General features: G+C 39.0%; 1 long non-coding RNA gene across 1 annotated transcript; it reads right to left on the bottom strand.

Annotated features, from left to right (window-relative positions):
- Window positions 1–719: 719 nt before the first annotated feature.
- LOC117438617 (uncharacterized) lies at window positions 720–2390 on the bottom strand. Its single transcript, XR_004550915.1, has 2 exons — window positions 2299–2390; window positions 720–1353 (listed from the first exon to the last, which is right to left on the bottom strand). It is a non-coding gene; the product is annotated as an uncharacterized lncRNA (long non-coding RNA).
- Window positions 2391–25021: the final 22631 nt, after the last annotated feature.

Here is a 25021-nt window from a genome sequence, read left to right as displayed (position 1 = left end):
GAAAGATCTATTCCACATTGGGCATGCCAATACAAGGAAGGTTGCAGAAAGCCAGAAAGGAGTTAATTTCAAGAACAAGTTGAGAGAGTTCACCCTCTGGGGATTTGGGTCTCTTTTTGTAAATACCAGTGTCACACATTATGTGGTTATGCTTAAGTTTCCTCACTTACAAAACCAGACAATGATATTTACCTGTTTTAAGAGCCATGCCTTAGAACACTGGGAAGACTAGATGTATGTGAAGTTCAAAATCCTGCTCAGGATTAGAGAAACTTAAACAAAAAAATACCATATCATTCAGTTAGAGACAACATTTGATACAAAATAACAGATAATAAAACATGAGAGAAGTAAAAGTATCTCATATTTAAATCTTCTGGATTGGAAGAAAATTTTCCTGGATGGAAAAATATCCAGGCAATATAATAACTAAAATTACAGTGTCTAAAAACAGACAGCAGATTGTACTTTTGCTAAATGGATCTTTATGCAAGACAAACTGATTGCAACTAATCCATCACTCTTCTGTATTGCCCAGTGTTCTAACAACCATGAAATAATAATTCTTCAAAGGGCCCTGGTACTCTCAGTTCTTCACCCTGGTTTTGCACAGAGGGGGCCTCCCCTTGCTGGTTTTGTTCCTCCCGTTCCTTCCCAGGAATACATTAACAGGGGCTTTTGGAGAGGAAAGAAGGTGTTGTAAATCATCACTATTTTAGTTCATTTTTAATGGGTTACATTTTATTCGCTTCAGTTGATCACAGTATTTACAAACACAGGTTAATAAAACACAACACAAAACAATAAAATTTCAACAGCTAATATTTATAGGTGCATAGTTCATGCTCGATTACTTCTTTTTAATATGTATAATACATACACATATATATAAAGCTCTCACAATAAGTCATCTCTGCACAGAAAGAATAGTCATAGGAAACAAATAAAAATTGTATCATAAACAATATCAAATTACTGACAGCCTATCAACAAAACATGTACAGAGTTAGAAATAAGCAGTAGACACTTAGGTGGTTTTATTTAATATTTTCTTCATTAACTTTTAAACTTGAAGCCACAATATCCACAGCACAACAATAACCCTGCCAACCAGCTTTCATTTCAGCAGGAGGGAAATGCTGAAACGAGGTGGATGCAGTCACAGATACTCCAATCATTGCTGATGGAAGACTTCAAAATACACTGTAAAAACTGTAAAAAAATTTTACGACTGGGCACATTGGAACTCAGCACTTGTACAGGATGGGATGTCTTTAGTAGTTAGTAGATTTCAGGAGATACAAAGGAAGGAAAGGACTCTCATGCTTCAGGTTCATAGTCTTGATACTCTTCCTAATGAGGAGAGCAGAAATCAGTGCTACTAGTACTTTAGATAAATGCACCCTACCTTCACTGCTTGTTCTAGTCCAAGTAGATTCAATACCAGAATTTTACAGATTTTCATGTGATCAGAATCTTTCAATTTTTTATTGTTCTGTTCCAGATACTGTGGTTGTGGTGTTTGCAGGAGAATTAGGCTTTTACAGTGATTAACACAGCATTCAGCTGATGCTTCCAGGAACACACAAGGCTACCCATAGCAATTCGCTTGGAGAGGGAGGACTAACTCTGAGCTGAACAACACACTAGGTGCTGCAAACGCTCATATAAGTCAGTAGATATGTGTTTAACTACAGTTACATGATCAGCCCCCCTAATTTCAGTGATATTCAACGTTAGCGATGAAGCGTGCCTTCAACTCTTTTACTGGATCATGTCCTAAATGTTTTATACCTCTGATTTGCAGCCTAATTATCTATACTGCTGTGAAACTGCCACTTCAACTACCAATGCCAAACACTGCAGTAAGGTTTTAGATAGCAGCTTCAAGAAAAAACCAAGATAATTTACTCATACAATTGCATGAACTTAAGAGTATAATAATGAATTATCATGCTTTGCAAAGTGTGATGCTTTGATAAATGGCCAAACTATTAAAACAATCTAAGAAGATGCAGTTTTTCCCAGATGCCCTATCAAATTTAAGATACAAGTTTACTGCAGATTACTCAGAAACCCAGCCACAAGTGTTTCAAAATATACACAATATTTTTCTGGTAAACTTTCTCACTATCAAGAAAGCAATGGAATTTCTGATTCCCAGATCTTGGCCAAAGTGACTGTGCTTCTGTTGTGCCCTTGCAGCTCACAGCACCAACCTGTGCCAGGCAAATGTAACTTAAGTGTGCATCCCCCTTCTCCTACATGCATGCACAGCAAATACCTCAACTTATTTACCTCTGGAGGCATTTCATAGGCCTCATTCTCAGGATCCACAGCAACATTGGTATTATTCACCATTCCCTCCTGCAGGAAACCTTCTTCATTCTACATTTAAAACATGGAAAGAAAAGTGATAAACTAACTGCTTGTCTTGTCATTCCTCCCCATCAGTGGTTGACTTCTTGGCCTGTCCCTTGGTTGTGGGATGTTGCCAGGGGTTGTGAATAGCTCCAGAGAGATCTTCTCCATGTTCCACAGGAGTATCCATGGGAATGACTACCATCGTCTTTCCAAATAGCTGAAGTGCTGATATCCCATTTCTCTGTTGCCATGGACAGGCCAAGAAGTCAATCTGAACAAAAGCACCGCACCACTACCAACTTGCTTAATAGTTTTGGAAAATATTTTAATCCCATATAAAATGCTTTGGTCAAGTAATGAAGCAAACCACAACAAGTTTTGTTTTGCTCCTTAAGAGACATAGTCCCATACAAACTGTTTAAGTAGGTTATCACATTCATTTCTGTTGAACTGCTTGGGGGAATACAGTCACAGGTATGCAAAAGGAGTTGTAAAAGCAGGCCAGATGACTTGGGTAGTATCAAGACACACAAATGAAATAGTAATTCAACTGAGTATTTTTAATGTTAGTAATTCAATTATATATTTTTAATGTTATAGTTATTTCAATTCTCTCATAAGTCATTGTTTATTTTACAGTTTTAGTCCTTTTACAGTAAATTTCAAAGTAGCCAAAAATGGGAGAACTATTATAACTCAGGCTATTGCATGCTGGCTTTTAGCTTCAGTTTTAGAACCTAGCTGTATTGTGAAAAGGTTTTTTCCTTTAATAGGTCACACTTCTATATGCATTACTATGTCAACCAGCATGTTATTCTGTGCAGTATTAGCATATGATACAGTGTGCAGTATTAGTGTACGATATCCAGCTTTTTACACTTTCTTCCATTACTGACCATTACAGAAGCACTTCTATTTTTCAGAAATTTGTATAAATGCCTCTGGGAATTAATGACATACAACAGTGTAAGGAATAACTTGCTGAGCAAGTTTACTTTAAGTGTTGTCCTAGAACTATAGACATCATTTACCATCGGAAACAAATAAAAATTATAAAGGGAAAAAAACCTCAAACAAACCCAAACCATTCCAAATAGGCCAGTTCCTGTAGTAGTTCTTACTACAGAAGTTCACCGAGAAGAAACATGAACTTTGCCAGAACAATGACCACTGGAGTCCATCCTGAACTGTAAGAAAATTGGTATGAAAACATGCAGAGTAGTTCAGCTGGAACTAACTACTGTGACCATGCTGATTTGTATGAGTCGACAATCTAAACAAAAATGCACTAAAAAGACATTATAGACACTCTGGAAGAAATTCACTTCAAAAAAACCTTCAGGTTGGTAGCACAGATGTAAGTACAAAATTAAGTAAGTCACAAACTAGACTAATGAGGTAATTCTTTGAAGTCTACAACTGATAGGGATTGCGATGATAATTATATTTAGGGATATAGATAAGCTGAGGATAAGAGAAGTTAAACCTGAAACTCACCTCTGCAAGTTTAACATCAAATAGAAAATAATACACACAACAGGTGGCACTAAACCCTCTTTATCTTTACACAGTGTTTATTATGCTTCTGCTGATCACTGCTGTGGATCAGCTCCCTCTCAGGTTTAACCAGGTGACCTTACTCGTAATACTCTGCTCCTCACCTGCTGCATCTCTCCACTCACAAACTGTGACTTTATCTGCCAGATACAAATCCTGTTATTCTTTGGTTTGGTCAGCTCTCCTGGTACTGATGCATATGCATGTACACGTTTTTCACCCTCAAAGTCCATGATGTGGAGAATTCATTTCCACAATGTGAATTCTTCTATCTCTTACTTCAGACTGTAAAAGGTCCAGTATGAAGTGTTCTGGTGCCACTGCTTCTCACTGGGGCCAGATATGCTTTTTCCTCTACATGTAAACAGCATAATCCTTGTGGAGTTAATGCCTACTATTCTGCCAAGTTGTCTCTATGCATGGGCCTGCCAACAGTTAACACTCTGCCTTGCTCTATGGTATAGATAACATGGACAACTTCCAAAATGCAGTCAGGGACACCAATGAATAAGCTTGCTAACATCCTTACTTAAGCCTGTGTCTTCCAGAAGAACTAGTAATTTTTGGGTGTTAAATATGACAGGTATTTTTCGAGCATGAAATTATCAGAAAAATTACAATTCTCCCCCAGCTTATCAAAATACTCAAGCTCCTAAGATTATTTGATGTGCAATATTTAATATCCAACTTCTAAACAAATTTTTAGGAGTATCTAATAACAACTTATCAACTTTGACTGAAATAGCTAAATAATGTGCACAAAGCAAATTTGAAAGCTGTTACTGCACACTCAATCTAACGTATCTGTTCTAAGGACCTGAAGTTCCAGTCTACTGCTCTCTTGTTTGTTCTAAGACATAATTTCATTTCTGCTTCCCCCTATCATTATGGAACAGCTTTGGCCAACAATTGCTACATCAAGAAAAACTGCACCCAAAGTCAGTCTTGAGGTTGCACACGGAAGAAAGCATGCAGTTTAATATGAACCGTAGCAGGAGAACAGATGGCAAGTGAAACTGCCATGACCATTATTTACAATGAAGAACAAGGTTTGCCAGATGGATTTCAAAGAGCTTCAAAGCTCGTACACTGTTTGTTAGGAGCCTCTGCCAAGGGTCTGGACTCTCCACTGGCATTACAGAGACACAATGCCTTAAAAAAGCTGAATTTAACATCTTCCCAAATTCTTTCAACAAATCCAGAATGGAGATTCTTCTGCAGCTTTCAACCACAATACTAGCATTTTTTTTTTCTAATGAAGCAAACCAGAAGCCATATCAAATCATCAAGGGGACTGTTTTCCTGAGAAAGACATACCACCATTGTTTAGCTGGTAACAGTAATGCAAACATCACCTTTTATGTTGATGTTGTTGCAGTTCAGATAAGAATGATATTATTCAAGGTCACATTTGTTACATTTAAAAGTGTAGCATAGATGACTACATCACTTTAAATGCTAGTGCATTCTGCTTCTGGTGTACTTGTTGCTCTGAAGTATCACAAAGGTAAACACCCACCCCCAGTATCATAGACCCATTGAAAGTACACTTTGTATCATTATTTTATCTCCCTTAAAAAGAAAAGAATGCAATTTTACATTCTCATGATTAATAACTCCATAACCTAACTCAGTTATGGAGAGAAAAAACACGCAATAGACCAATTCTTATCTTAGTACGAAAGACGTGTTTTTCTCTTGAAGCTGTCACCTCTATTCTTAAACCATTTAGAAGAGCATTTCCAGAGGGAAAGCTTTTTATTAGCTCCTGAAAAGCTAAACATTAGGATTCTCAGTGATTAAGTCAGTTCTTCACTGAGGAGAATGAGCTCTATTGCAGGGAAAACACTTTAAAAAGGGAAAACTGTAACTCACGCAATAAAACAAGGTGTTAGAAGAATGGCAAGTTGAGGATGTCTGCTTGGGCCCAGAAGATTCCTCTCAGAAAAACAAATAACAACCTCTATCTCAGTTTGGAGCATGATCACTCTGGGTACGACTTGTATTTATACATCTCCAGAGAGTCTTGTGCCCTCAATTTCTCATACAGATATTGTGGGAGGATTTTTTATCTAGCAAAAAGCTCTATATCCACAATTAATTCTATACATAAAAATAAGCTAACACATGGCTCTAACACGGAACAATGTAACATGAGAAATAACAATTTCAACAAAAGGATTATAAACTCAATGAACACTGGTTGCACTACATCACTTGCCAGTTTGTATCAAGTGTTCTATAATTATTGACTAGCTGCAAAACAAGATAAGTGGCACTATGGAAAAAGCAGTGAACTAGAAGAGGAAAAAACTGGTTCGTAAGATAATTTTGGTACACCTCTTTTGTAAAGACCTTTAAAGTCCCTTGAAGACCGTTAACAAAATATTTCATGCAAAGAACTTTTAACAGTCCAGTTGTTGTATGTGCATACCAGCTGGTACCTGGGGGAGCTTGAAATAAAAAATAAAATCAAAGAAATGCATCCAATAGCACTAATACCTTGCAAAATCACCATGTGCTAACAGATGACAGTAAGGGGAGTATTGCCTTGTACTCTACTTCCAAGCCCTGTTGCATACCAAGAACAGAACCTGGCAGAGAGGCGGGATGCAACCTCTTGGTGAACAAGCCCAAATAGTGCTTTCTTCAACTTAACAGGAGAAAGGACAATCCCATCAGGGAATTTGATGTTTCCCAAGCTCATCAATTGTCTGAGTAGCTCATCTGGAGAAGTTATGCCTACTTCCTGCCTGCCTGCGAGGCATTGGTCATGTACATCTTTGCAAGCTCATATGTTAAGTCTAGACAACTTCTAGTGAATGATTGAATTTGTTGTTACAGCCTAGATAATTGTGCTACTAATCTGCCTTTATTGCCACACCATCATTTAGAGAGAAATTGATTATCCCTAAAGCTGTTGGTCTCATGCCTGTTACTGCATCCTAAACCTGTAATTCATCAGGGCTGCCTTAAGCCCTTACAACTGGTAACTGAGTATCTAGCCTGACTAAGGCCATTTCATTTTGGTATGTAAAAACCCTGTAAAAGAACTTTCTTCAGGGACTGTCATTATATGGCAAGCTTGAAGAAAAATTTTGGGATTTGTTTTGTATACCCTCAAGGGCAGCTGTTATACATACTGTCTAAATTCACCTCTTGCTCCAAGCTGAATAGCAATTTGCTGTGCCAGTGGAATTAAAATTCACCTTTGAAAGAAAAATAATTGGTATTATTTTTATCCACCAAGTATCGGAATACTTAGGGTCTGGATACTAGACTTAAGTGAACAAATACTTGTCTTTCCAATTTGGTAATTTATTTTTTTACAGGTATTTTGACCATAAAGTCCAATTTACCTGGTGAGAGCAAAGCACTTGAACAGAACAGCAAACTTTCAACAACATGCAAAACAAAGATATGCTAAAAGGCCTCAGTTTATTTACTTTTCTAGTCCTAAGGTACAAAACACATGGAGTTGACTGGTTATAATCAAGCTGCCAGGGCAACTTAGGATGCTCTAAAGGTTTTGCTCACTTAAAACAACAGTCAGTGGCTCCAAGCCTCAGGTGCAAATGACAAAGCTATGAGCATCAGCCTAGTGGTTTTTACTCCAGAGATACAGAGAGGAGACATATCTATTCACTAGCTAGAAAGAAGGTAAACTGTTTTTAATCGTCAGTAAGCTGAACACCTAAGTGAATGAAATGATGAGAAATCATTATGCATGAAGGAAACTAGCTGTTCCAGTGCACAACTCATTTAGAATACCAATAATGAAATGGGACTAGAGTACTCCTTCTCCTTAAATGGACAGTGGAAGTGAAGAAGAAACATTTAACTAAACAAATAAGTATCACCACGATAGCACAATTTCAATGAAAGGCCAACACAGTGCCTGCAAGTGCTACAGACTGCATTTTGATTCATATTTTTATGCCAGTCAGCTGGCAATAACAAAAGTGAAGCGGATAAAGACTGAGGCCTGTGGAAAGACAAAAAATGTGAATACTGTCTACATATTTCTGGTTATAGGTCCATCTTGGTGTCTATAAATAGCTGGAAAGCCTTGCTGCTTACAACAATTTATGAAGTGTTGTAAATGCCTAGAAAACCAAATTTCAATACAACACAGATTGTGTGATATTTTTGTTCTCTTCCTTTAAAATTCACTTTAGTATTACGTGTAAAGATGAGACTCAACTCAGTTCAGAGTATAACAGAAACATTTCTGTGAGCAATCAACTTTACTCAAACTCAGATTAATTTCTTGCATTAACCAGGCTGGTAAAGCATCTAATTAGAGCTGCTGATAAGTGGCTGTGATTTACATGAAGAACCTGCCCATTGCCCAGGTCAAACCAACAGGTCATACAAGTTCTAAAATGATGGATATCTGCATTAATTACAGGCGAATTAAAAGAACAGGTGCCTACGGGCTGAGTCAAGGTGCCAGCAGTAACACATGTAAATACACCCAGAACACACAGTCTTTCAGCTTCATCCTTCTCAGCTTCCAAAATCTGCAGTGAGAGTGGTAACTCCACAGGTAGGGAAAGGAAAAAGCTAGAGCTTTAGAAAGACGTACATAGTGCTAATTGAAAAACAGTGGTAACGATTCTATGGTAAGTAAACTTCACATCAGAGAGATGTCACACCCACGCCTCACTTGATATTCTCCTGAGCAGGTAGAGAAGCATAGGTCAATAAAAATATCTTAGGGTAATCGATCTGCTGGTCTAATGCAGCCAAGGGTGCCTTCTCCTGAATACAGAATTCAGCCTACACAATGCACTTTGCTATGGATGTTGGGAGATCCTAAAGATCAACAGCACGAGTGATCACATCCTAAAACAGAGAGGAAAGATGAAGGAACCTGTTAGGAAAGCACAAGTGAACTAGGTTCATATAATCATAAAGGAATCACCTGAACTAGAAGTCTTTAAGAACAGCCTGGCCCTACATGTTATATGCTCCTTCCCTGGAGCAACATGGGATTAGCTAAACCCCTCTGTCCCCCTGCAGCAATGGAGGATTCCTCAATCTGTATGAACTTATCACCAAGAAACAAACTCCAAGGATGATACCTGAGATTTGTATCCGTTAAATAAAACTAGAACATAAGCAGCTTGTGATCTTGACTGATCTCTTTAAGGCATTCCTTCTGTTCCAACATATTACAACACCACCTAGCTGGTGAACTTTGAAACATGTTTCTTCCAAGGAAGAAGCCAGCACTTGCTCTTGAGAAACACCTGAAACAATTTTCTGAAGTTCCTATATATTTTTTTAAACTATATAAAGGTTTCAGGAGTATTTCCTGCAATTGTGATCTATTCAGCAGATCAAATACTACAAAAGACTAGAAAGTCAGACTGCATTTTAAAATTTATATTCCTGAGCTATCCCTTTTCACCCAGAACAAGTATACATCTACTCAGAGCTTTCTCTTGCATTGGGAAAGATTAGCACAAAACAAAAACATCATAAACATCTCTTCAGCTTATTTTTCTCCTGTAAAAGAAGAAATGATTCTTTTGAAGTAAGTGGAAAGAAATATTTAATAAAGTTTGCTTAGTAAGGTGTAGGAGAGGAGACTCCTAAAGGACTAGTACCTAAACACACAATACTTGAGTATGTGTGTTTTCTTTCCTTCCTCCTCTGGCAATGTTACCATTATCTTTGCTTTTCATTTCTGACATAGATGAAGTAAAGCACCAGACTGAAGTCTGCTGACCTCTACACTGCATGAGAGTGGAGTTCAAAGCAAAACCACCTTTCCCAGGCCAAATTCTGCTCTTATCTATACGTTAAAATAAGCCGGGTATAACTTTTCACCTTTGCACCTAAGCCATTTTTTGTACTCATACCTGTACCACTGAACAGCCTGTCTCATTTCAGACATCTGCTGCTGTTCCAAAACAGCTTAAAAGTACCATAAAAATCTTTACTACTTCAGATATAGAACATGGTAAAAGTGCAAGTTTGGTCGACCTCAAGGAGTCACCTCTGCTTTAGGTAGGTTCAGCTTTCCCCAAGTTATTTGCAACAGATGTCTGGAGAAAAGACATCTTAAAAGCATCCAGTGACAAAAATTCCACAGCATACCCAGGCAATCTAAATCCTGCACTTACTGTTATCATTAGCATCTTTTCTGGTGTCTAACTTTGACATCCCTCAGTACCATTTAGCGCCAGTATCTCTAGTCCTGTTCCCACTGGACACAGTCCTCTTTGTCTCTGTAGAAAGGGTTTGATATTGGAAAGAAAACTGTTATGCTAACTCATTCCAGTCTTCTGTGGACTAACTCAGCTTGTTCTGTCCACACAATGCAGTCAGAAGAAATCTCCTGAGCATCCACTAACTGTATCTCATTTAAGTCTTAGCTAGAGTTGGGATGTGGCTGCTTGGTGTTTGAAGAAGTCAAATAGGGCAGACTGCTTGCTCATCAGGCTGGTGGAGGAAAAGGAGGGCAAGCCCCAGTGGTGTTTAACGTGAGAAAACTACCTGAACCAGTGCTGGCTCACAATCTCCTCAGCCACAGATTAAGCTTCAAAAGGGAATTGTTACTGCACCATTTTAACCAGAAAGAGTCTTCTATTAATAAACTCCATCAAACCACCTGAAATTAAAATGCAGAGCTGCTTTTAAAGGATCAAATCAGCATAGAATGATAATTGACAGAATTGTCAGAATGGCACTTTCCTTCTGGTACTTTCTTAATCACAGTAGCTCCCAAAACTTCACAAGGTAAGAAGGGGTATGCCCTCTGCAACTGGGAATACAGTGGACTCACAGCAAAGCAATCAATGTGAACTGCTACAGTTCACAAGAAAGTGTTGGCCCTCAGCCACAAGGAGCATAACAAAAGGGAAATATCCTTGTCTTCACCTCTGGTTTTGACTTGACAGAGGGGACTCTAATCATACTCCAAATATCACCCCATTAATATTTAAGCATATGACAGAAAAAAAAATGATGCATACAAGACCATAGAGATAGCACACAAAAAAATAGTTGTAAAACATTCATTCTGTTCACTAAATCCACAAGGGCAACTAAAACCACATTCTGTCAGTAAGTTTTGAGTGAAATACTGCTTAGTATTTTGCACTCATTATACCCTCTACTTTGGGGATAAATAGAAAAAAACAAACCTACTTTTCAAACTCATGGCATAACAGTCAGCTACATGTGATTTACAGATGTGCAGATCAAGTTGTGGAAGAATAATTCCACGCATGTCATGCCAGTAAGACTGATTATCAAAATTTGTTCTATAGAGATGAGGGTGTTCAGTTAAAACAGAGGAGGAACAGAAAGTACACACATGGGAAATCAATTACAGTTGCTACATACAATTCTTTCTCCTACAAGCCCCATTTGCAGTTCCTGCAATAAACATTGATATGCTGCCTAGAGCAATACAACATCTTAAGCATTTATGTTCTCACTATGATGGAGCTTTTTCATATTTTCAGCATTGAGGATGATGCAAAAAGACTGGCAGGACAAGCCCATCCTTCAGAAAGAGATGCGCATTTATGATATGACTCCCTGTAGTTTGAAAACAACACGAAAGCCTATCTGCTACCAGCCGTAAAGATGTTTCTCTACACATGCTACTTGCTGAACATTTAGATAAGAGCCAGATCTTGAGGTCACCCATGCAGATTTGAACACAATTCACTTGCATGACTGCCACAGCTGGGTGCCCAAGTGCTTACAAATGCTCAAGCAGTATCAGTTAGACACCCAGCTGGTGAATTTATTCGCAAATGCCTTTTCAGAAATGAGCCATACTAGAAAATACTTATGTGAAATACAAGGCTAAAAGTAAATGTAGTTTGCCATGAACAAATGGACTGAATGAAATTCAGCAGTATGCTATATCATCATCTTTTAATCATCATTTCCAAATCATTTTATTTCAGTTATCTGATGATAAGTATTTGTGCATTCCCATCACAGGAATACTTCAATGGCTGTCATTAAAGTATGCTATTTTTTGTAGTGGTTTAGCATAAACCCAGTTGACGTGTTTACTATTTCACAATAAGCATTGTTCAACAAGCAGATTCAATGAGGAAACCATAGTACTGAAAATAGCAGGGATTTCTGTTATACATGTGTGTAATTTCCGTAAAGAGCAGGCAACAACCAACTGCTTCATATTCTTTGGTTTAGTTGCTCATTTGCCAAGAATTATCCAAGAAAGGCAGTGGCATTAGAAATTGCAACTGAAACTGCTCTAATGTTATTAATCTCTTTTTACACTTGAAACAGTCCAAACACATATGGGAAATGTGGATGCTTAGTGGGATACGTTTACCTAAACAGGAGACACTTTGGCTGGGATGTGCCCTGGACCATCTAGCATCCTCAAAAACACATTTACAGAGTAATAGCTAGTACCACAAATATTCAGAAACTTTTCTGAATGGATTCTTGTAGAAAAGGGAATTCAACACATTTTTTGCAACAACGACAACAAATGTGTACCATATGTAAGCAATCTGATAAGAGAAGCTTAAAAATAACATTACTAATGAAAGCTTAAAAGCTGATCTACTTGAACTTCAATTATTTTTACACATTTAGATTCAGACAAGCCCTGATTCAGCAAATGATTTTCGAGCATACACTGAAGCACGTAGTTAGTTCATTGGAAGTCAAAGCTTTTACGTAGGTTTAATATTAAAATAACACTGTAGTGAATCAAGAACTAACTTCAAAAACCCAAAGTGTTTCAAGTGCCAAAGAACAAACTATTTAATATGATAAGGTATGACATTTTTGAAACCTGATGCAAACGCTTTTTATCCAGCAAGGCAGACAGTCTCAGCATTTATCCATCTGTAATTTACCAAATTAAATCAGTGACAAGAGAGCTCTTTTATTGTACCATCAATGCAATAGGAACATTAAAATTCACATATAAAGGGAAAGCATTCAAGCAAAGTGTGTTCCTAATACATGTTCCAATAGCCCCATGGAAACCAAGATTTATGTAAAACAAAGCAAACTTTGGAGACAACATTCTCACAATGAGTATTCACTGCAGAAACAGAACCCCTTCAGCACTGAAGTGATTTTTTTTTATACATTGCTGCTGATTACCCTGTGCAAAGAAAAACGCTCCAGTGCTTGTGTTGTGTGGGTGATGCTCCCATTTCCCAACTGAATTAGGCCCAACATTTATAGCAGGTGGTGAAGTGTTCTAAATGGCTTGTATCGGTACAATGGACTCAGTGATCACTGCACAAGTGGGAGGACTTCAAGCATTTAACATTGCTTCTCATAATTCTTTCTGTCACAAATGCAAATGTTAGAGAATTTAAATTCATTTTTATCTTGTCATTTTAAAATCCTAAAAGGGACCCTTTGATCATTCAGCACCCTGTTAAGTATTTAGCAGTCTGGAAGAAAAGTTTTCCTTGTCCATGACTGTTTAACTGGTTTCAAATCTAATACTAATTCCTTCATATGAATACAATGTATCACCATTTGCCCATTTCTCCAGGAAAAGAAAAATCAAATTAAAAATTGATCTGTCTCCTAAGCTTTAAAGAAAAGAGAAGATAGGATTAATAATAGACAGAAGATGGGGTTGGGAACCCCATGAGCTCCACAATCTGTATGCACAAAACATATGTACATCTTGGGGGCTTCTATGAAATAAATTTTAATTACTGTGTCCCCTTTCAAATCCAAGTGCCTTGCAAAGAGTGGCCAGAGACACTCAACTAATTGAATAAGAATTAAGACTATCCTCTTCAAAGGCATAGGATGCAAGTCCTGTAGACACCAATAACCTAAAGTACTTGAACATGTTAATCCTATTGAAGTGCATGTGATTGTTTTTCATCATAAGATTAATCACACATTGTGGGAATATGTATGGTTAACCAATAACCTGAAATTAAGCACCTGGGAGCACTGATATGCAACCAGCCCTGGTGCTTAGGCTTGCCTCTGTCACCAGCCTAGGAGAGATGGCTCCTCCACCCTCTCACACAAGCCTTCTCCCGTGCTTGTTAGCCTATCTGTGATACTTGATATTAGTGACTCATCTACATTGTAAATCACCAGTTCAGACTTTTCATTAATCACCTGAAGCATGCTGGCCACTGCAGTTTGCTCAGAGTCCCTGCTCTATGAATAATTCAGTATTCAGCATTATAAACACTGGGAAGGAGTTTGTAGGTCAGGCTTTGCACTTCAGCAATGAATTTGTAACATCACAGAAAATATCTTATGGATATTTGTTACCAGCCAAAACCTTGTCTTCAAAGAGTAGTTATATTGCATGGGTGGCCAGCAATCACCTCTGGTGTATTCCCAGTGATGTGCTTGTACAGAGAATTAGTCCTGTACCACAGACCAGTCTACTTTTCCTGTAGGAAAACCACTGATTAGCTTGTTCAACAGAATTAAAAACCCAGAGTAAATATGAATGCACTGCACTGCAAACTGATTTTTATTTTTTTTCCTTCAGAGGGAGAAAAAAAAATCTCATCCAAAATATTCTGAACAAGGCACTATATGTTTTACAGGAATGAGAAAGCCACTGAGAAAAGCTATAGGTTGTGGGGAAGAGCATGGACTTCTGGCGGACTATTGACACTTCCTACCACATCCCTGCTACCACTAGATCAGATTCACAGCTCCTTCTTTACATCCCTTTCAATTAACTGTTTCTTAATTATTCGTATAACATTCAAACATTTTTATTAACACTAACTACAAAGTAACTTGGCCTCATACTCTAGATCAAAACAGGTTTCACACAGCCAGGGTAAAGCACACTCTCAGTGAAAAACTAGCAACAGGTAACTGATTTATGTCCACTACCCACCCATCTGTTAACTCCATCAGTTTGTTCTCTGGTAAAACATCAAAACTGCTGTCAATCATGCAGAAAACCCAAGAGGCTTTATCACAGACACTAAAAGAATAACTCTCCCTTCTAACTTCTTAACACAGATAAGCATATTTGATACAGAGATTAGAACTCAGGCACAATAGCACAAGAAACCTGATACTGAAGTGATGCATCAAGGCTGTACCAGTCCTTGACATACCACTTTTTTAAAATACACATTTTCTAGGTATCTAGAACCACATTTTTAGCAGGTATATATCAGAGTAGTCACACTGACTTCAGACTCCACAACTGATCACTTATATCCCTGATAGATCACTTATCTACCAAGACTGTAATTTACCCCCAGTATTGCAACTTCAGAAGCGACATTCATCAAGGCTACAAATCTTGGAGAAGCTTTTACACATTTCTAACCAAACACTCAGCTATAGGATTTAATTAATTGGAATATAAACCACTGATAATATTCCAGAGGAAGATGGGTCAATTATACAGTCACAGTGTCATTTGAATTCTCCCACTACATACACATTAAAGAGTAGAAATGGTTCTGATTAGGCATACTGTTGAACTACACTGTGTGAAGGCAGATAATGCTGATAGGGACTCAATTCTGAATGATCTCACTTGTTTTTCTGAAAGACAGAAGCTGCTCCACAGCAGCTGATGGAGATTTGGCTGTGCACAAAGCAAAATTAAGTTGTATTAGCTGTTTTCTACAGTGAACATACTAGTGGAAAATTATACAAACCCCAAGGAAGACTATTAACATAAAAAACAAAGTTCACGTTAATGAATATGCAGGCAGAGGCCCATGAAAAGAAAAAAAACCCAAAAAACAACCCACAGGTAAATATTTTCTTAATATTACAAATCTGATGAACCTCTCCAGTGTTGAAGGAAAAGTAACTTCAAGTTAATGATGCGAGTGATCCTAGGAGAGGAAACATGCTTATTTTACCCATATGTGAGGGCTCATGCTGCAGCTGTTCATCATTTCCTGGGCTTTACTCTGTGAAAAATAATAATCATGTGGAAATCTAGTCTCTCCCTTCTCAGCAACCACAGCTGAAACAGTTATTTGAATATTAGGTTTTGGGCTTGGGTGGCCTAGCAACAATTCTTGTGTGACATCCACCATAACTGCCTTTCATTGAGACAGTTCTAAATGGTTTTATTTTATTTTGTTTAAAATCTGGGGAGAAATTTCCACCTAATATTATAAAACAGAGCTTTCAAAGTGCTAGTGTTTGTCTGAGGAGTTTCAGATATACATCTCTCTGGGAGGATGCAGATTTGATATCAGTGGGCCAAGAAAATGTGTGTGTCCAAAATCCTGCAGAAAAACTTTCTTGAACCGTGAAGACTCTCTCAGCTATTTCTGACTTCCATTAATACTCACTCCTTTTGCTTCCTACCACCAAGGCAAAATGTTTGCATCTTTATCTGAAAGCTGTACAGCACCAACTGATTTGGTAATCCAGTTGTCACTCTGCAGTGAGAAGCTAGCAATGTTTAATTTTAGAAATACTTCCCTGCAGTGTGACAGGCAAGAAAAATGGGAATAACTTACCTTCTGAATATATAAAATTAGTAAGAACATATTAAAGAATATCAGCACAGTAACCCAGACATCAACTGAAAAAGCTTGTTTGTATCTTTCGGGGCACTGATTCCCAGGAAGTTGGTTAACTTCAGCTCCAATGGTCTGCTTCAGCCAAGCCAAAGGTACAGATCTTCATAAATGGTTCTCTCCACAAATGAAGGGGAAAGCTTCTTTCCTGACTGTGGCTGCCAGACTGAGTCCACAAAAGCCTGTAACACCACTGAGACTAGACATACCAGGCTAAGCGGGTAATTCCGTAGCACTTATGACTTGAAAACACCATTCTTCATTCTTCAACTGTCTACAGCCAGTCTAAAGAAAGCATTCATTCCCCCTTTTTCCTGCCTAAATAAACATCTTTCTGGCACAGATATGGCTGAGTACAGAAGACAATCTACTTTCATACATGATGCACATGAGCAACACTTCTTGCTGTCAGACAACCACCTGAGACCTGAGCTAATCGCAGCCAGGAACAGCCCAGAGCTAACAAAACCCCCAGCCCAGCTGAGCTCACATATCAGGCAGCTTTGCTTTTGGGCTCGAAATACATTTTGTTTCCCCTTCTGCATTTGGATTTTAACACTTTAGGATAACAAACTGCAAACCCAGCAGCCATGTGCTGTTGCCCACCCCTCAAAGTCACAGCTGCTCCAGTGGATGGCCTCTCATCAAGGACCCATCTCACTCTGCTTTTCACCTTGGGTAAGAGCAGTCTTCCCAGGCCGGGTTTGTTGCAATGAACATTCCCCTGCCATTACATAGGAAGTGATGAAGCTTCTCTCCTTCACATCCCTAAAGGACCACCTACTCTGCTCCAAGTCCTGTGGTCACTGCTGGGAGTCTGTCAGTGCAACTCCTCCAGCATGCTGGCCTGCTAGTTGAAGACTACATCAAAATGCAGTACTGACCAGACCTGCAATATCACTCAACACTCTAGCTTACGGAACATCAGTGCTGTTGCTCCACCACTTTGATGCTATGTTTTAACTGATCTTCAGACTTGAAATGTCAGTGAACTGTCCAGTAGGTGTTTAAGTGTCCCAGCATGGTCAAAATACTAAAAGAGCTCTCCAGTTCAAATAAAACAACTTTTTAACCCCTTCCACAATAGATTTCCTTGCTTTAGTCACGGCAATCTGATGCTGCTCAATAGCCCATATTTAAGCAATTGCAAATGAAAAGTTGTCTTTCCAAATGAGAGTTTAACAAAGTAATGAACTCTAGCTGCTAAGCTTGCCAAAATGTTGAGTGAACCCACCCTGCAGAAATCCAAGATGGAGCTTCCAGCTGAAATTTTTTGCTGGATTAGTTGTAAATATTGGGATCATGAAATCAGTCTGCCATTATTGATGTATCTATACAGCACCAAATCTTGCAATTCAGCTCTTCCACCAGTATAGTGTACTCTGAAAAACTTCTGTTAACTATTTATTTATTTATTACTATAAAAGCTGTGATAACATTTGGGATAAAGTTCCTCAGAGAGCTATACCAGTATCTGCCTGCTTTCTAAATAGAACCTTTCCTCAGACATCTTCCATAACGTTTTGTGGTACACACAGAATCTGTTCAAGTTTTCCATACGTTCAGTGATAGATTTAACTCTGTGTTTGCCAGGTTGGGGATAGCATAGATGAGCCAGCTCTTCTCAGATAACATTTCTTTCCTTTCCCATCAATTATTAAACTGTGTAGCTAGTTGTTTTCTCCCAGTGCCACACGACTTTTGAGAAAGAACCCATTCTGAAGTTTGTAAAGTTCACAAGCAAAATCCACCCTTTGATATTCGCTCTTTACAAACTGCACTGAAGGAACAGGCTCCCAGTCCCCCCAGTGGACAACCTCTCTGCTTCCCAGACAGCTTCTTGAAGTTCACTTGAAGTATCGAGTGATGACCTTTGCACTGCTACAAAGCCAAATAAACCCAGAGGCTTGCCATGGGCATGAAGTCAAGGGCATGCCATGTTTGCTTACAATTTCTGTTTTCTACAGGAAGCTTTGGAGGCAAAAGCTGAAAATTAAGTGCTCTCCTCTGATACCAAGTAGTGCCTTATGAGTTCAAGCAAATCTTTGCACGCAGGCAGAAATACTTCAGGTACCATGTTGTGACATTAGCAGATGTTACCATAACACAACCTCTGCTTTGAAAAAAATACTATTTTTATTTTTTCTTGTGAGAGAAGAAAAAGATTAAAATTCAGGTAATGTTCTTCAAAGGGCTACATTAGAGTTACCAAGATAAGCAAAGCATGCAAAAAATCATACAGCACCATCTGCTCTCCTTTATCCTCTAACGTCTATCAGCGTTGACAGTGTTGCCAACATTAGTCACTGTCCTCATGATATTGGGTGTTTTTCTTATGCTATCAGCTCTCATAATCAAAATTACACAATTGCATTTTATTTAACACACAAACAAAAATCCAAACACCTGATGCCTGAGAAAACCAGTGCAAGCCAGAAGATCAAAAAAGCAAGTTAAAACTATTTAGACAGATTTGGACTGGTAAAATTTATTATGACAGCATCAGGGACTATTTTTCAAAGCAGCTCAGCTTTCACAGGGATACCAAAGCAATAGCCAGATTTAAGATCCACGGTGGTGTACTGAATCTCTCAAAAATCTGTTTTTAACTATGACCACAGAATATTGGAAAAATCCTGTTGCAAGGCCCATTTTTATATTGGCCTAGCTCTTGAAAGAGACATCAATTGAACTCTTTACCTTTGGAAGCCAGGCAATGCTCAAACACTGAACTGCACATCAATCACAAATCTCATTCTCTCCTCACCCAAGCACAGCTCGCGTTAGCATCTAGGAGAAAGGAGTGAAGGCTCTGCCTCTCCTGTCAACTTTACACGATGAGGATTACATGTTACTCAGCTGCTTCACACAGTTTTTATTTTTACGTAAAGCGAGGAAGGTTTTTGCTATTCTGAAACAGATAATATGTCACCGCCACTGCCTGCTAACACCAGGGTGCAGCTCACGACAAGCACTGTAGGCACTGGAGAGATACCAGCCCACACTTGGCTGGCAGGTGAAGGGCAGTTCAACGCAGTGATGCTCAGAGGCTTTTCATCTGACTCAGGAAGACTGAGATGGGACCTGAGTGATTTGGGTCACTTTAGGTGTAGCCAGCACCTGGGAAATTCTCCATTGCATCCCTGGCACAAGTAACAACTAATACCTCAGCCCCAGCCTTAGCCTTCAAGAAGATCCAAGATCTTTAACTCTGTCATCCTGCTTGTCTGTTTTAAGTGGAAACTGGGGGCTGTAATACATAAAATTACTCCATTCTGTGCACGCTGTTATAGACCGCATCTTTGCAGAATACTCCATGACTAATATCTGACTCATGTAAGGCCTGTATCACCAAGAACATTTATCACAGCCAGAAATCAGAGTACTTGCCCTCAGGTTGGAAGCTATTCTGATGCCACATATGTTAAGGAAGAAACACACACAAACCCAACCGGCAACCCAGAACCACACAGCCACTCACTCACTCCCCCTGCTCCCGGAGGGACTGGGAGGAGAATGGAAAGAATGTAACTCTCACGGATTGAGATAAGAGCAGTCCAATAACTAAGGTATAAGACAAAACAGTACTGCTGCTACAACCAATAACAATAATGATGATAAGGGAAATAACAAGGGAAGAGAATACAACCACTCACCACCTGCCAACAGATACCCAGCCCAACCTGAGCAGTAATCTAGCCCTTCCAGGTAACTGCCCCCAGTTTATATACTGGGCATGATGTGCTGTGGTATGGAATACCTCTTTGGCTAGTTTGGGTCAGGTGTCCTGTTTCTGCTTCCACCTGGCTTCCTCTCCTCCCTGGCAGAGCATGAGATGCAGAAAGTCCTTGGTCAGACCAAACATTACTGAGCAGCAACTAAAAACATCAATGTTATCAGCATTGTTCTCAGGCTGAGAGTCAAGACCACAGCGCTGCACCAGCTACGAAGGAGAAAAATGACTGCTACTGCTGTAGCATCGTAACCATGACCCTCACTCAGCCCAAGCACAAGGAAATTTAAACTAATGATACCCACCAGCTCAAGGTATTTTAACAACCGCACCGCAATAACCTAATCCCATGCAGGATTTTTTGCATACCTGCATACTTTGTATGCTTGAGTACTTTGCCTGCTTGAGTTCACGTACCATCCCACACATGAACTCAAGAAGAATGAACCCAAGCACACACATGGCCTTTACAGAAACCAAGTCCTGGTGCTTCTTGTATTGATATTTGTGGGAGGCAATTTTCAGAGTTGCATGTCTTTGGCTTTCCATATTTTCTAATATTAACTAATGAAGTTTGTAGTTTCCTTACAATTGGTACAGGTCCTGTCTCCCCTTTGCCCCAGGTTTTTATCGTAGAAAACAGGATTTCAGAACATTCGAATGTTTCTCACAAAATTATCTCACTTCCTCCTTTCCTGCCGAGACTCTGGCCTCAATAAAACAAAGCCATTCCCTGCATTTAAAACCACTGAGCTCATTAACTGCTTAATGAATGTTGTGCTTTCCTGCTGCACAAGCTGCAAGCCTCAGCCTATTTTCCATGTATCAACTTTTTTTTGTTGTAATTTTTATTACCCAGGTTTGTGCATAGAGATTTCCTGTGTGGATCAAGCCATGTTTTCCACTATGGGAAATAAAGAAATTGATAGAACAGCAATATTAAAATGAAAACATTTATTTGATATGTCAAATAAAATTTACAGCACCAAACCCAGAAGTTCCTAATTATATTACACTAGGTTATGAAAGATTATTAAGAATGAGAAGAAAGCAAAAAGCCCACAAGATTATCTGCTTGGTTGATTGCTGGCTGCTACTGCCAGTACAGCTCTTAGGGGGAGAGCAGACATATGACTGACACATGCAGGAATCCATCTCTTTAAGTTACTACAAATCAGATCAAATGACCATCTAGGCAGCATTCAACAGCTGCTATTGATAGGGGTCACCAACACATGATCAGAAGGTAGGTATCCTTGAACAATTAGTGAGCTCCACAATGCAAAAGCTTCCTAAGAAGAAAACAATTATCTATTAATACTGGCACTTTTTCAAGTTTATATTTTACCTTATCAAAATCACAGAAGGCTAACATGCCTGGTCTTAAGGAAAAGGCTCACCTCCAAAGCCACTGGCATTTCGAAAAGGCCACACAGTTTTGGATTAAGCTTTGTGGTTTCAAGTTTTTCAGAACTGGAGCCATCACTTGCCTCTTAGCCTCGTATTTTGCTTTTTATTATAATTTTTAAGCATCCAGGAGCATAAGTATAACAGCCTTATCACATCTTATCTGCATCATGTAAACTTCTCCAGCATTACCGAAACTCAACTTGCATGGCCACAAAAAGTACGGGTGAAAGTTGTTTTATTGGAAGCAGTGATATTGAAAAAGATCATCATTTCAGAAATCAGTCCTACAGCAGCTGTAGACAGAGCCACTGGCAGCATCTTTCTTCACCTCCCCAAGACTTCAATTACTCTGTAGAGAACCATGGGGAAACCTCATCCTTTATTCTAGGAGGGAGAGAAGAGGTGGGTATACAGGATGGAGGACCTGAGGAAGCAGGTTTTAAGAGTAACCATGTGTACTGGGTCTAGCTGAGGTGGACCTAATTTTCCCCACAGCAGCCCTCATAGTGCTGTGCTTTGTAGTGGTAGCTAGAAAGGTGCTGGTAACACATCACTGTTTTGGCTACTGCTGAACTGTCCAGCATTGCTCCCTCTCCAGCAGGCTGGGGATGGGTAAGATCTTAGGAGGGAATACAGCCAGGACAGCTGATGGAAACTGAACAACAAAATATTTCACACTATATGACATCTGGTCTGCAATAAAATTTGCAATATTATTTACAACATTTGTCTTCTAGATCAACCACTATGTGCCCTGAAGCACTGCTTCCTGGGGAATATGGACACTGCCTGCTGATGGGAAATAGAGAATAAAATCTTTTCTTTTTCTTGGCTTCTGCATGGAACCTTTACTTTCGCTTTATTAAACTGCTGTTATATTGACCCATGAGGTTTTTTCCATCTTAGTTTCTCCCTGCATCCTGCTGAGAAGCACACTGACAGAGCAGCCTGGTAGGCAGCTGGTACCTAGCCAAGGTCAACCCACTACTCCATGTAAGCAGAGTCCACAAATGACTAGAAAATAGCTACAGAAGAAGCATAAGAAAACCCAAGAATGAGTCACTGCCAGGGGCAAAAAAATATATAAATAGGGTCCTGCTTCTTTGTAGTAACTTTTTCTGAGACCAAAAGTCAAGCCAGGTGTCCTGTTCTTGCCTGCAAACTGAGAGTATTACTGACCCTACACAGCCATTTCCCAGAAATACCTGTATGAAGAATATCCTTCTTTTCTCCTATCAAACTCAAAAAAGAACAATTAGTAGAAGAAATTTATCCAGGCATTCACACATTTACAGTATTGCTCAAAGCAGTAGTGTGGATTTATTTTTCTTTTCCTTCATTAAAACTATATTTAAATATGGAAAACAATTTTTTTGTTATTCAACATCTAAGAACTTGGTATAAAAATAAAAATCAGCACATGTAAACAAAATGCAAAGATAGCAGTTTAAACACTCTCAAGAACTTCTTATGCAAAATAAGCTTGAAATGAATGAACTATCAAAAGCTATCATTACCAATCCTACTTCCATGGTGTAACGAACGGAAATGTCTCATGGTAGCGTTGGTGAAACTCTTAAGTTCTTGTTTTTTTGATTGCTCTGTTTCTCTAGAGTTTATGACAGGAAACATATGAACTAAGTGGGGAAACAGATCTCTCAACAACTCAAAACTAGTAAGAAAAGAAGAGGTAAAAACCCAAAACGCAAATACAAAACTAAAAGGACAGCTTCAGGCACCTTCTTACATTCAAGTCCTCCTCCCATCACTCTCAAGTAATGCTAATTTATTTTCCTTTTTAGTGTTACCATTAACATTGCCAGTAACAACTATGCTACCTTTGAGCCCCAATTATTGGGGGACTCCATCTTCACTTAATCATCTTCCAACAAACAGATCACTCAGCATAAAATATCCAGGACAGGAGTGACTTTTGGGAAGAGTGGTACTCACTCTCTGCCATGAAGTTGAAGTGAAGTCAAACACAGCCTATACACTTCTGTCAAACACATCCATGAATTTTAGTGTCCTGAACGCGGTGCTGATGTTCACCTCTGCAGGAGTCTTCAACTTTCTTACAACAGCATGCCAAGCTTTTACATTTTTACATAGAAAAGGCAGAAACATACTATACAAGTTCCACAGGTAAGGCAGTGGGGTTTGCAAAATCTTTACTGATCAGTGCAAAGCCACAGGAAGTTTATGACCTAGAGAAGTAGGTGAATGGTTCTGCTAGCAGCCTTTGTCCATGGTTTTCCCATTTCAAAGAGCTCTAAAATACCCCCAAGCATTTTAAACTCAAAGAGTTAAAAATTCATTTTGCTTAGCAACATGCCCTTAAGGTATCTTACTTTCATGGAAGTTGTTTCACAGTGATTCTTTTCGTTATAGAAACAGCTTGTGTTTAGTACCAGCCATGTCATTCACAACTGGTACTGGGAGAACCTGGAAAAAGCTTCACTTGATCCATTCAACCATGATTTTCTTGATTTTCCTTGCCTGTTTCCTACACTAATCCTTAACTGAAGGTCACTCTTCCCATTTCTACCAGAACAACAATGTATGCACATGACTTACTGTTTACAGTACAATATGTTAATTTCTGATTTTCCCTTGACATCCTGGGAGAATGCAGAGTCTTCACTGTGGGGGTCACCAACTGCCAACATCACTTACCATAGATTTGTGGAGCTTCTCTTGACCATGTGCTTGTCTGCAACCAGGAGCGTTACTGTGCATTATTGTCAGTTTCTCTGACTGCTTGTTTACAAGGGCAAAACATCTAATTGTTAATGATTACATCCCCAAAATTCACCAGCTTCATAACCACAATTCATCTAAAGACGCCTTGAAGAAGCCTTTCCATGTTATCTTTCCCAGTTTCATCCTATGAATAACTGTCATTTGAACTCCTTTCTACAGAGCAAACCTACCTGTGTGTGTTTCACATACAAAGCACTATCCCAGTCCTAAGCAGAGATAATGGACATGAATCTTTTACAGAGGGGGGAAAAAACCCAACCAAATAAAAATCCCCTCATCTAAACATGTTTTCAGTGGGGGCCATATGAAGGTTTGTATATCACCAAATAATGCCATTCGGGATGGCAGTTTTAAATTTTTTCCCAACAAAACATAAAGAAAGCCTTAAACTGTTTTTCAGCCACATTCTCCACACTGGATACCTTTGCTGGGTGTTTGTTGATCAGTCTGTATGCTGCCACCTATGTTTTCGATTTTTTTTCACATGCTGTCCTTTAGAATAATGCAGGTTGTTTCCCCAGTGTACGCTGCTCCCATCACTACCTTAGCCATAGCTTTGTGTACAACTGGTTTGGCTGCATCTCCTTGTTATTTAGTGTAGGTTATAAGCTCTGCTATTCATCCAGCCCCCATACTGATCTTTCAAACACAGAAACATAGCTCTTTCATTGCA

Source organism: Melopsittacus undulatus, unplaced genomic scaffold (genome assembly GCF_012275295.1).
Source record: "Melopsittacus undulatus isolate bMelUnd1 unplaced genomic scaffold, bMelUnd1.mat.Z mat_scaffold_500_arrow_ctg1, whole genome shotgun sequence".
NCBI classification, from domain to species: Eukaryota; Metazoa; Chordata; class Aves; order Psittaciformes; family Psittaculidae; genus Melopsittacus; species Melopsittacus undulatus.
Note: the sequence above shows the minus strand (reverse complement) of the source record. Positions and strands in the feature narration are given on the sequence as shown.